Source organism: Muscardinus avellanarius (genome assembly GCF_963383645.1).
Source record: "Muscardinus avellanarius genome assembly, chromosome: 7".
Classification (NCBI taxonomy): domain Eukaryota; kingdom Metazoa; phylum Chordata; class Mammalia; order Rodentia; family Gliridae; genus Muscardinus; species Muscardinus avellanarius.
The window spans coordinates 49262541-49275035 of NC_137793.1; the positions used below are offsets into that span (position 1 = coordinate 49262541).

General features: G+C 41.0%; 1 pseudogene across 1 annotated transcript; it reads right to left on the minus strand.

Annotated features, from left to right (window-relative positions):
* Positions 1-1078: 1078 nt before the first annotated feature.
* On the minus strand, positions 1079-10052 carry LOC308265070 (large ribosomal subunit protein uL22-like; annotated as a pseudogene). Its single transcript has 2 exons — positions 9917-10052; positions 1079-1658 (listed from the first exon to the last, which is right to left on the minus strand). The product of its transcript is annotated as a large ribosomal subunit protein uL22-like (transcript).
* Positions 10053-12495: the final 2443 nt, after the last annotated feature.

Consider the following 12495-nt stretch of genomic DNA (forward strand, 5'->3'; position numbering starts at 1 on the left):
CCTGATAGGGACCAGTTACCTCTTCAATAAGTGGATTCTGAAACTCAAAACTGGCTCAAGTCTGAGAACTGATCAAGAAATTGTGACAGTTTACTTGGATGCCATCTTCAGCCTCCTGCTCTGCTAGTCTTGATTTTTTTTCTGTTTAGCAGATGTTAAAAAGAAATCTTGTTGGCTTTTTAGCAAATTTTGTTCCTAAGGACACCAGGGTCTATTGACCATCTCCGCAACTCCTGGGATTCTCCTTCAAGTGTGCTAGCCATTATGATAATTGTGAGGATTCCTGATAATTAAGTGCCATCATCTTGCCTCTCTTGTTTCAGAAGCCTGTAATTACCACAGATATTAATGAGAAAGACTCTGTGACCTGAGGACAGCCATCACCAAACTTCCTGATGGTTTTGGTGAATCCTATACATTCAGCTAGATGTGGTAGTGAATAACTCTAATCCCAGTTCTTGAGAGGCTGAAACAGGAAGATTGCAGATTTGAGGGCAGCCTCAGCAACCTAGTGAGATCCTCAGCAACTTAGCAAGACGCTGTTTCAAATAAAAACAATAGGTCTGAGGATGTGTGTAGCTTGGTGGTAGAATGCTTCTGGGTACAATTTCCAGTACCAAAAAAAAAAAAAAATAGCAGTACATTCCCCACTGGGATTTAGCCCTTGTGTTGAGCAGGCTCCCGCCACACATTTACACCCAGAGATTCTGGGAAGGCAAGCTGTATGGTATTGTTATCATACATTTATGTTTATAGCATATATATATATATATATATATATATATATATATATATATATACACACATATATATATAAATCTTAATTAGGTCAACATTTTGAGAGACATAAAATTATCCTCTAAAATATATAATGTTCAGGAACAATTGTTTTATGTGCTATTTTTTTTTTTTACCATTTCTGTTGCTTTCTGTATCAAGTCATCATCGAGTATTGTTTTCCCATTTTCCTGAAGAACTTTCTTTGGTTTGTCTTTTGACACAGATCTGCTGGCCATGCATTCTCTCAGTACATGTTCATCTGAGAATATCTTCAGATTACTTTTTTTATTTTTTACTTTTATTTGTGTTTATTTTGTGCTGAATTTATTCCTGTGCACTTTTTCCTTTGTTTTTTCAATTTCTTCTGGGATATCTTTTTCTTTGGTGCAACCTCCTCTTCTGGTGTAGAAACAATCTGCTCCCTCTCTGTGAAATCACCTCAGTGTGGCAGGGAGCTCATGAATGGGTTAATCCAACCATGAGCTCTGTAAGTACAGCAACACATCTTAGATGCTTTGTTCACCTGGACATGTTGTTCAATGACCAGAGAATTGACATCAAGACCCTTAAGTTCAGCATGACTTTCTGCATTTTAAACATGTGCAGAAAAATTCAACACTCTTTTTGAGCCAGTGACCCTGTGTCCAGACCTGCTCTTTGGCCTGGGCACACCTACCAACTCCACCACTGTAATGCCAGAATGGCACGCTCTGTTTCTTTAAAGTGACATATTTCAGATATGCAGTGGCCTTTCAGATATGCATACCTTCATGGGCTGGGCAGTTTCACAGGTATTCTTAAAATGAATAGAAAGATTTGAACCTTTCATTTGCATGATTTTGTGGGAATTTCTGGGTCAAGAGAATAACAAAGCGTTTACATAAATCACCTCAGGCCATTTTTAGGAAGAGGAACCAGGCTTAATTTTTTAAAGATATTTTCCTTGATATAGAATTCTGAATTTCTAAGATCCTATAGCTCTTCAAATATATCATTTTTTAATTGTGTTTTGGCTTGCATGGTTTCTGATGGGAAGTCTGCTGTAATTTTTATCTTTGTTCCTCTCTGTATGTTTTTGTTTTTATTGTTTAATTTGACCATTTATAAGAGTTAACCCAGCCCGGCAGGGTGGTACACACCTGTAATCACAGTATTTATGAGGTTGAGACAAAGGGTATCACAGGTATAAGGCCAGCCTCAGCAACTTAGTGAGACCCTGATCAACCTATCAAGACTCTGTTTTAAAATAAAAAAAACATAAAGCCAGGTGTGGTAGCACAAGATTGTAATCCTAGTACTTGGGAAGCTGAGAGAGGAGGATCATAGGTTTGTAGCCAGCCTCAGTTACTTAGTGAGGCCCTCCGCCAACTTAGTGAGACTCTGTTTCAAAATAAAAAAATAAAAAATAGGGCTGAGGTGTATCTCAGAGATGAATGCCCCTGGACTCTATCCCCAGTACCAAAATAAATAAATGAATACATACATACATACATACATACATACATACATACATACATACAAAAGGGCTGGAGGTGTAGCTGAGAAGAAACATGCCCCTGAGCTCAACCCCCAATGCTAAGAAAAAGATAGTAAAGAATTAGCCTTTGTCTTTTCAGTTTTGAGCAATTTTATTATGATATTTCTACATGTGAGCTATTTGATTTTACTGTGCTTAGTGTTCTTTGAGCTATTTGCATCTATGTTTTTATTGTCTTTCTGTGATTTGTCACTATCACTTTTTTTGTGGTGTTGGAGATGGAACTCAGGGGCATTTTACTTCGGAGATATACCCCAACCCCATTTGTTATTCATTATTTTGAAAAAGGGTCTCATTGAGTTCTGGAAGACCTCACTAAAGTAGTTGAGCCTGGCCACAAAATTGCGATCTTCCTGCCTTAGCCTCCCAAGTACTGGGATTACAATTGCATGCAACCATGCTGGAGTTACCATCCTTTAATTTTAAGAAATTTTCAGCTACTGTCTCTTAAAATATTTCTTGTGCCCCATTAATTTTTTATTTTCCATCTTGATCCAATTGGACATATTTAAGACTGATATTGCTTCATGTTTCTTGGATACTATAATTGTTTTCCCTTTTCCTAATATTTTTCTTTTTGAATGTGTGCGTGTTTGTGTGTATGTGGGTGTAATTTTTATTGACATATTTTGGGGTTTACTGACTCTTTTCTCAGCATTTCCAGCCATCTCATTAGCCCATTAAAGAAATTCTTTATTCCTGATAATGTAGACTTTTCTTAAACCTTCTAGTATGTTTTGCCTGTCTTTTATAATTTCCCTTTCTAGCTGAACGTTCCAATTAATTTGCACAATTATTTGACTTTACCACTGGATCTTTAAACATACAAATCATAGTTATTTTTTTTGGGGGGGGTGTCTGGGGATGGAACCCAGGGGCATTCGACCTCCAAGCTACACCCCCCTGCCCTGTTTTTTATTCTTTGTTTTGAAACAGGGTGTCACTAAGTTGCAGAGGGCCTCACTAAATAGCTGAGTCTGTCTGCAAACCACGATCCTCAGGTCTCTGCCTCCCAAATGCTGGGATTACAGGCAAGTGCCACCATGCCCAGGTAAATAATATTTATTTTGAAGTCACTGCTGATAATTTCAACATTTACATAATTTCGATGACTAGTTTTATTAGTTGTTTTATCTCTCCATAACATCTTTTATGTCATTTTTTTGATAGAATACCAAACTTGGTGTGTGAAAAGATAGTAGACTGTGGGGTACACAGAATTTATTCCTGCTAGTGAGCATACCATCACCAAAAAAAAAAAGATAGATCCAGATATTATATAAAAGCAGTGCTTACAAGTCCTGCTAACACTCGATCTCTATTGCCACAAATCAGCGCTTTTCATAGCCAAAACACACTATCAGCAGAAAAATAAAAATGTAAACACAAGACAGAGAGAGAAAGAAGTCTAGAAGAACAACCAGAGACCAGAAAAGAAACCAGGCCAAATTGCAGTGTGGAGCCACGCCAGCACCATCTTCCCTCCCAACACCAGGTTCCAGAGAAGAAAGGTAAACAAGGAGCTGAAGTGAGCAGCTGCATATCATTCAGGTGTAATTCAGTGGTTCTTCCAGCACAAAGAATGTCTAAGACTCCCAGTTTACAAGATCATCACGCCTTCCAGGGACTCAGAACAGAGCTCAAAACCAGAAAAGAAATACACCAGCTTCATGGCCGAGGGTGTGGCAGCGGATCCATATTGCCAGCAGTGGCGGCAAATTCACCAGGCCAACAACAGCTCCAGATCGGTGTGCACAATAACCATAAGTGAAATTGCAACCCTTACAGTAGAAATCCCAGCACTGCATGCCCAGGCACTTGTGCAGCTTTGATAATCTCCCTGTGTCTGAAATTTTACAGACCATCCCAGTGAAGGAGTAGCTGTGGCAGAGATACCACACCCTAGTTGCAGCTTCCTGTGGGAAAACGCCCAGCCCAGCACCCCCACGGTCTCATGCAGCCTCGATTAATTCCCTAGGTCTGAGACTTTACGATACAACCAAGTGAAGGAGTAGTGGCAGCTGAGATTACAACAAACTCCATATTTAGAGCACCATAAGTGAAGACGTGGTGACCCAGGGAAGAACCCAGAGAAGGCACAAACTCCTGAAATCATGGGAAAGAGGAACAATAATAGAGCAATGAATGTCCACAACCCCATAATATCAGAACCTGATAGCACAGAAATTCAGAGATCACCAAAGATCAAATCAGGAATATAACTGTAGAAATAATACAGGACTTTCGAAAAGAATTTAGAGAGAGTCTAAAAGAAATAAAGGATGCAATCATTGAAGTAAAAGCATCAATTAAAACTATAAACAATCAATTAGACCACATGGAGAATAGAATCTCACTCCTAGAAGATGATCACTCCAAAAATGAACACATAATTTATAACTTAGAAAAAAAATCAAACAGCAGGAATCTGACATTGAAGAAATATAGGCCAATTTAAGAGATCTAACCTAAGAATAATCAGAATAGAGGAGGGAAAAGAAGGTTAAACCAAAGGGATCAATAATCTCTTCAAAGAAATAAGAGCAGAAAAATTTCCAAACATAAAGTAAGAGGTTGATACACAGGTCTAGGAAACTTGTAGAACTCCCTTTATACATGATCAGAAAAAAGGTTCCCCACGCCACATCATTGTCAAAATGACCAATGTAGAAGCCAAGCAGAGACTCTTAAAGGCAACAAAAACAAAAGACCAAGTGATATTCAGAGGCAAGCTAATTAGGATCACTCCAGAATTCCCAAACAAGTCATGAAAGACAGAAGGGCTTGGAGTAACATAGTCCAAACTCTGAACAAAAACAACTTCCAGCCAAAAATTTCTTACCCAGGAAAACTATCTATCAAATTAGATGGGGAAATAAGAAGCTTCCATGACAAACAGAAACTGAAGGAATTTAGGTCTTCAAAATCAGCACTAGAGAAAATATTCAAAGAGATTAACTACAAAGAAGAAATAGGTAATACCAGAACCAGAAAAACAAGATTTTCCATCCAGCAGACAACTAAGCAAAGAAGAATAAACAGTCTTTCTTTCTTTCTTTCTTTCTTTCTTTCTTTCTATCTTTCTTTCTTTTTGGTGGTACTGAGGTGGAACCCAGAGGCTTTCTACCTCAAGGCTATACTCTCAGACCTACTTTATACTTTATTTGGAAACAGGGTCTCACTAAGTTGCTGAGAGCCTCACTAAGTAGCTGAGGCTGGCTTCGAACCTGTGTGATCCTCCTGTCTCAGCCTCCCAAGCACGGGGATTACAAGTGTGCACCACCACACCCGGCTGAATAAACAGTATTTGAAGCAGAAATAAAATCTTAACATGTTAGGAATTAAAAGTTATCTCGCAATAATCACACTGAATGTAAATGGCCTCAGCTCCACAATAAAAAGACATCAAGTGGCAAAATGGATTAAAAAACAGAATCCAGAGGACTTCCGGGAAGATGGCGACTGAGGAAAGCGGGACTTAAGAGCCCCGCTAACAACCAATCTCCATTACCACAAAATCAGCACCTTTCATAGCCAGAAAACACCATCACCAGAGAAACAAAAAAATCACCAGGCTCCAGAGAGAAAGCAGACTGAGAACAGAGCTCAGAGCCACAGAGGAGATAACTGGCCTCACGCCCAAGGACGCGGCAGCAGAGCCATACTGCCGGCGGTAGTGGCAAATTCACCAGACGGCTACAGCAAGCCGAGGTGAGCCGCTGCGGAACAGCCAGGTGGGATTTCTCGCCGCAGGTAAAATCTAAAGCTCCCAGTGGCTGAGCTCAGCACACGCTGCAGGGATTCAGAGTGGAAATCAAAACCAAGAAGAAATACGCCAGCCTCACGGCCGAGGGCATGGCAGCGGCGCCATATTGCCACCGGCGGCAGCAGCAGAGAATTCACCGAATCCAGTACAGCTACATCTGCGTACTCAAGAACAGTGAGTCAAATTGCGGGCCACAGAGGAGAAATCCCAGTACTGTACTCCCTGGGACTTGACCCAGTGGGGTAGGGGCGGTGGCAGAGATATCACACCATAGGAGAACGTGCAACCTGGCACCCCCCACAGTCTAAAGCAGCCTCTATCCACTCCCTGGGTCGGAGACTCTGTGATACAACCCAGTAAAGGAGTAGTGGGGTCTGAGATACTACTGACTCGAGATCCAGAACAACTTAAGTGAAGTCATAGTGACCCAAGGGAAGAACCCAGAGAAGGCACAAACTTCCAAAATCACGGGAAAGAGGAATAATACTAGAGCAATGAATGCCCACAACCCCCCAACATCAGAACCCGATAAAACAGAAAATCAGAGATTTCTAGAAGATCAAATCAGGAAAATAACTGTAGAAATAATAGAGGTGCTTCGAAAAGAACTCAGAGAGAGCCAAAAAGAGATAAAGGATGCATTTAATGAAGTAAAGGCCTCAATTCAAAGCACAAACAACCGATTAGACCACGTGGAGAATAGAATCTCACTCTTAGAAGATGATCATTCCAAAAATGAACGCATAGTTTCTAATCTAGAAAAAAATATCCAACAGCAGGAATCTGACATTGAAGAAATATGGGCCCATTTTAAGAGAGCTAACCTAAGAATAATTGGAATAGAGGAGGGAAAAGAAAGTGAAACCAAAGGGATCAACAATCTCTTCAAGGAAGCAATAGCAGAAAGTTTTCCAAACATAGAGCAAGAGGTTAATAAACAGGTCCAGGAAACTTATAGAACTCCCTTTAGACAGGATCGGAGAAGAGTATCTCCATGCCACATAATTGTCAAAATGACCAATGTGGAAGCCAAGCAGAGAATCTTAAAGGTAACAAAAACAAAGGGCCAAGTGACATTCAGAGGCAAGCCAATTAGAATCACTCCAGACATCCCAAACCAAGTCATGAGAGCCAGAAGGGCATGGAGTAACATATTGCAAACTCTGAAAGAAAACAACTTCCAGCCAAAAATTTCCTACCCAGCAAAACTTTCTATCAAATTAGATGGAGAAATAAGAAGCTTCTATAACAAACAGAAACTGAAGGAATTTATGTCTTCAAAACCAGCGCTAGAGAAAATACTCTAAGAGATTAACTACAAAGAAGAAATAGGTAACAGAATCAGAGAAACAAGATTTTCCATCCAACAGACAACTAAGATTAGTTATCTGTGGAGATTCATTATTTATGTTAGTCTTTTACCTATCTCTAAATGGTATTGTTTGCCTTTATTGTTGTTAATTTTTAGGATTTCTAGTTGGAATATTAATATACCTTCAGATATAGCATTTGGAAATATTTTATCCCATTCTATTAGTAACTTTTAACTCTGTTTACATTGTCTTTGGATATACAATACTTTTTTTTATTTTTTAGGGAGTTTGTATACTCCTCTATTGCCTGTGCCATTGAAATCATAACCAAGAAATCACTGCCAACTTCAGTGTTGTGAGGTTTTATGACCCAGATTTTCTCCTAAAAGTTTATAGTCTTAAGATTTATATTTAGGTCTTTTATCTATTTTGAGTTAATATTTGTATATGGGATTAGGTAAGGGTCCAACTTTATTCTTTTCCATGTAATTATTATGTTTCAACAATATTTAGTTAAAATATTATTATTTCTACCACCAAATGTTCGTGGAAACCTTGTCAAAAATAACTTGACAATATAGGGAAGAATTTAGCTCTAGGCTCTTATTTAACTCCAATGGTTTATATATCTGCCTTTAGAATAGTACTACACTGTTTCAATTATTGTAGCTTTATATGGTTTGAAATCAGAAAATATATATCTTCTAGCTTTGTTCTTTTTCAAGATCGTTTTGGGTATCTAGAGTCCATATTCCATGTTAGGATAGAGGTTTTTTTTTGAAAAATAAATATATAAACATATGATAGTTTCACCTAAAAAAAAGTAGAAAAAAATATTCTCTGGTAAGAAAGAAAGTAAAAAGAAATATTGAAATGTTATCTTTAAGTCATCAAAAGCTTGGTATCAGAGAAATGAAACTGTTATTTGAGATTATCATTTTTAATTTTGGATAAATTGCTATAATACTAGGTGTCAACCACTAAGCCAAGCATGGGAGGGAGGGATGGGGAGGGAATGGGGTGGGGATCAGGTGGGGGCTGACTGGGCGATGTGTGCATGTATGTCTACAAAAGTTTGTATCCCAGTATGATGTATGAATACAATGCACCAATAAAAATAAATAAATTAATTAATAAATAAATAAAACAGAATCCATCTTCTGCCTACAAGAAACACACTTTACAAGTAAAGAGAGTAGCAAACTCAAGGTGAAGGGCTGGAGCAAGGTAATTCATGTTAAGTAGCCATCTTGACAAATGTGAAGTAGCATTTCACTATAGTTTTTATTTGTATTTCCTTAATGATTAGTTATATTATGATAATTATGAGTGATATTCATGTGTTTATTGGTCACATAAAAATCTTTGGAAATTCATTATCTATTTTAGTCTTTTACCTATTTCTAAATTGTATTGTTTGCTTTTATTGTTGCTAATTTTTAGGATTTCTATTTTAATATTAGTATACCTTCAGATATAGCATTTGGAAATATTTTATCCCATTCTATCAGTAACTTTTAATTCTGTTTGCATTGTCTTTGTATATATAACATTTTTTTATTTTTAATAAGGTTTGTTTATTCTTTTTTTGCCTGTGCCTTTGGAATCATATTCAGGAAATCACTGCCAATTTCAATGTTGTGAAGTTTTATGACACAGGTTTTCTTCTAAAAGTTTATAGTCTTAAGATTTACATTTAGGTCATTTATCTATTTTGAGTAAATATTTGTATATCGTGTTAGGTAAGGGTCCAATTTTACACCTTTTCATGTAATTGTTATTTTTCAACAATATTTAGAGAAAAATGACTATTTCCTTCACCAGATGTTCTTGGAAACCTTGTCAAAAATAACGACCATATATGGAAGAATTTAGTTCTAGACTTTTTATATTACTCCAGCCTTTATAGCAGTACTACACAGTTTCAATTATTGTTGCTTTATAAGGTTTGAAATCAGATATTGTACATCTTCTAGCTTTGTTCTTTTTCGAGATTGTTTTGGGTGTTTAGAGATCATATTTCATTTGAGGATAATTTTTTTTTGTGGCACTGGGGTTCTGGAAGCCCTTCTACCTCTGGGCTACACTCCCAAACCTATTTTTACATTTTTATTTGGAAACAGGGTCTCCTAAGCCAGCGCTCATGACTGGCTTCGAACCTGCACGATCCTCCTGTCTCTGCCTCCCAAGCATGGGGATTACAAGCGGGCACCACCAAGCCCGGCCTATGTTAGTATAGATTTTTTCTGAAAATAAATAAATAAATGTATAAAAAATAAAATAAAATTAAGTAAAGTAAAAAAAAAAAGTTGGAATTGAACACCAAAAAAATTTTTTAGGGACTTCTGTGAAGATGGTGACGGAGGAAAGCAGCACTTACAAGTCCCGCTAACAATCGAACTCTATTACCACAAAACCAGCGCCTTTCAGAGCCAGAAAACACCACCAGCAAAGAAATAAAAACTGTAAATACAAGGGACAGAGAAAAAGGGCTGGAAAAACAAGACACCAGAAAGAAACCAGCCCGAAGTGCCACGCCCGCTGCGCCTCGGAGCAGCTGGAGCCGCGGCACGAAGGGGCCGGAGCGGCTGGAGCGGTCACAGCCACAGCGCGGAGCAGCCGGAGCCGCGGTGCGGAGCAGCCAGAGCCACGGCATGAAGCAGCCGGAGCGGACAGAGCTGTGGTGCGGAGCAGCTGAGCCGCAGCATGAAGCGGCCAGAGCGGCCGGAACTGCGGCGAGGAATGACTCGGCCTACATCTTCCCTAGCAGCACCAGGCTCCAGAGAGGAGGGAAATTCAGAACTAAGCTCAAATCCAGAGAGGAGGTACGCCAGCCTTGCGGCCTAGGATGCAGCAGCATCGCCTTACTGCTGGCGGCAGAGGCGAGTTCACTGGACGGCCCTAGACCAACGCACTCAACCAGCCACCAGGCACCAGAGAGAAGGGATGGACATTGAGCCGAGGTGAACCACTGCTGAACAGCCGGGCAGCAGTCAGCAGTTTCTTCGGCGCAAGGAGTGTCTACAGCTCCCAAGGGCCGGGATTAGCACACCCTGCAGGGACTCAGCGGAGCTCAAAACCAGAGAACTATGCCCACCTCACGGCCAAGGAATCGACAGCAGCACCTTACTGCCAGCAGCAGCAGCAGCAGCAGCAGCAGCAGCAGCAGCAGCGAGTTCACCGGAGAGCTGAAGACCAATGCACTCAACCAGCCACCAGGCTCCTGAGAGTAGGGGTGGACAGCGAGCCAAAATGAAGAGGTGCTGAACAGCCGGGCATCAGTCACCAGTTTTGTCGGCGCAGGAAACATCTAAAGCTCCCAAGGGGCGGGCACAGCACACCTGGCAGGGACTCAGAGCGGAGCTCAAAACCAGAGAAGAAATACGCCGCATCACGGCCAAGGGCGTGGCAGTGGTGCCATATTGCCAGTGACGGCAGCAGCGAATCCGCCGAGTTCATTACAGCTCCATCATCTCACTCAACAACCGCGAGTCAAATTGCGGCCTCTAGGGGAGAAATCTCAGTACCACACTCCCAGGGACTTGCGCAGATAGTCTCCCTGGGCCAGAGATTTTAGCAGGGCAACCCAGTGGGGGAGTGGTGGTGGCAGATATCATACCATAGTCACAACTCCCCGCTGGAGAACGCTCAACTTGGCACCCCCCACAGTCTAAGCAGCCTCGATTGACTCCCTGGGTCTGAGACTTTGCGATACAACCCAGTAAAGGAGTAGTGGTGACTGAGATACCACAGACTCGAGATCCAGAGCATCTTAATTGAACTCGTAGTGACCCAAGGAAGAACCTAGAGAAGGCACAAACTTCCAAAATGATGGGAAAGAGAAATAACAATGGAGGACTTCCGGGAAGATGGCGACTGAGAAAAGCGGGGCTTAAGAGCCCCGCTAACAACCAATCTCCATTACCACAAAATCAGCGCCTTTCATAGCCAGAAAACACCATCACCAGAGAAACAAAAAAATCACCAGGCTCCAGAGAGAAAGCAGACTGAGAACAGAGCTCAGAGCCACAGAGGAGATACACCGGCCTCACGCCTGAAGACACGGCAGCAGCGCTTTACTGCCGGCGGCAGCGGCGAATTAACCGGACGGCTATTGCAATCCGAGGTGAGCCGCTGGGGAACGGCTAGGTGGGATTACTCGGCGCAGTGAGCATCTAAAGCTCCCAGTGGCTGAGCTCAGCACACACCGCAGGGATTCAGAGTGGAACTCAAAACCAAGAAGAAATACGCCAGCCTCATGGCCGAGGGCATAGCAGCAACACCATATTGCCACCGGCGGCAGCAGCAGAGAATTCACCAAGTCCACTACAGCTACATCTGCGTACTCAAGAACAGTGAGTCAAATTGCGGGCCACAGAGGAGAAATCCCAGTACTGTACTCCCTGGGACTTGACGCAGTGGGGGAGTAGCGGGGGCAGAGATATCACACCATAGGAGAACGTGCAACCTGGCACCCCCCACAGTCTAAAGCAGCCTCTATCGACTCTCTGGGTCGGAGACTCTGTGATACAACCCAGTAAAGGAGTAGTGGGGTCTGAGATACTACTGACTCGAGATCCAGAACAACTTAAGTGAAGTCATAGTTACCCAAGGGAAGACCCCAGAGAAGGCACAAACTTCCAAAATCATGGGAAAGAGGAATAATACTAGAGCAATGAATGCCCACAACCCCCCAACATCAGAACCCGATAAAACAGAAAATCAGAGATTTCTAGAAGATCAAATCAGGAAAATAACTGTAGAAATAATAGAGGTGCTTCGAAAAGAACTCAGAGAGAGCCAAAAAGAGATAAAGGATGCAATTAATGAAGTAAAGGCCTCAATTCAAAGCACAAACAACCGATTAGACCACGTGGAGAACAGAATCTCGCTCTTAGAAGATGATCATTCCAAAAATGAACGCATAGTTTCTAATCTAGAAAAAAATATCCAACAGCAGGAATCTGACATTGAAGAAATATGGGCCCATTTTAAGAGAGCTAACCTAAGAATAATTGGAATAGAGGAGGGAAAAGAAAGTGAAACCAAAGGGATCAACAATCTCTTCAAGGAAGTAATAGCAGAAAGTTTTCCAAACA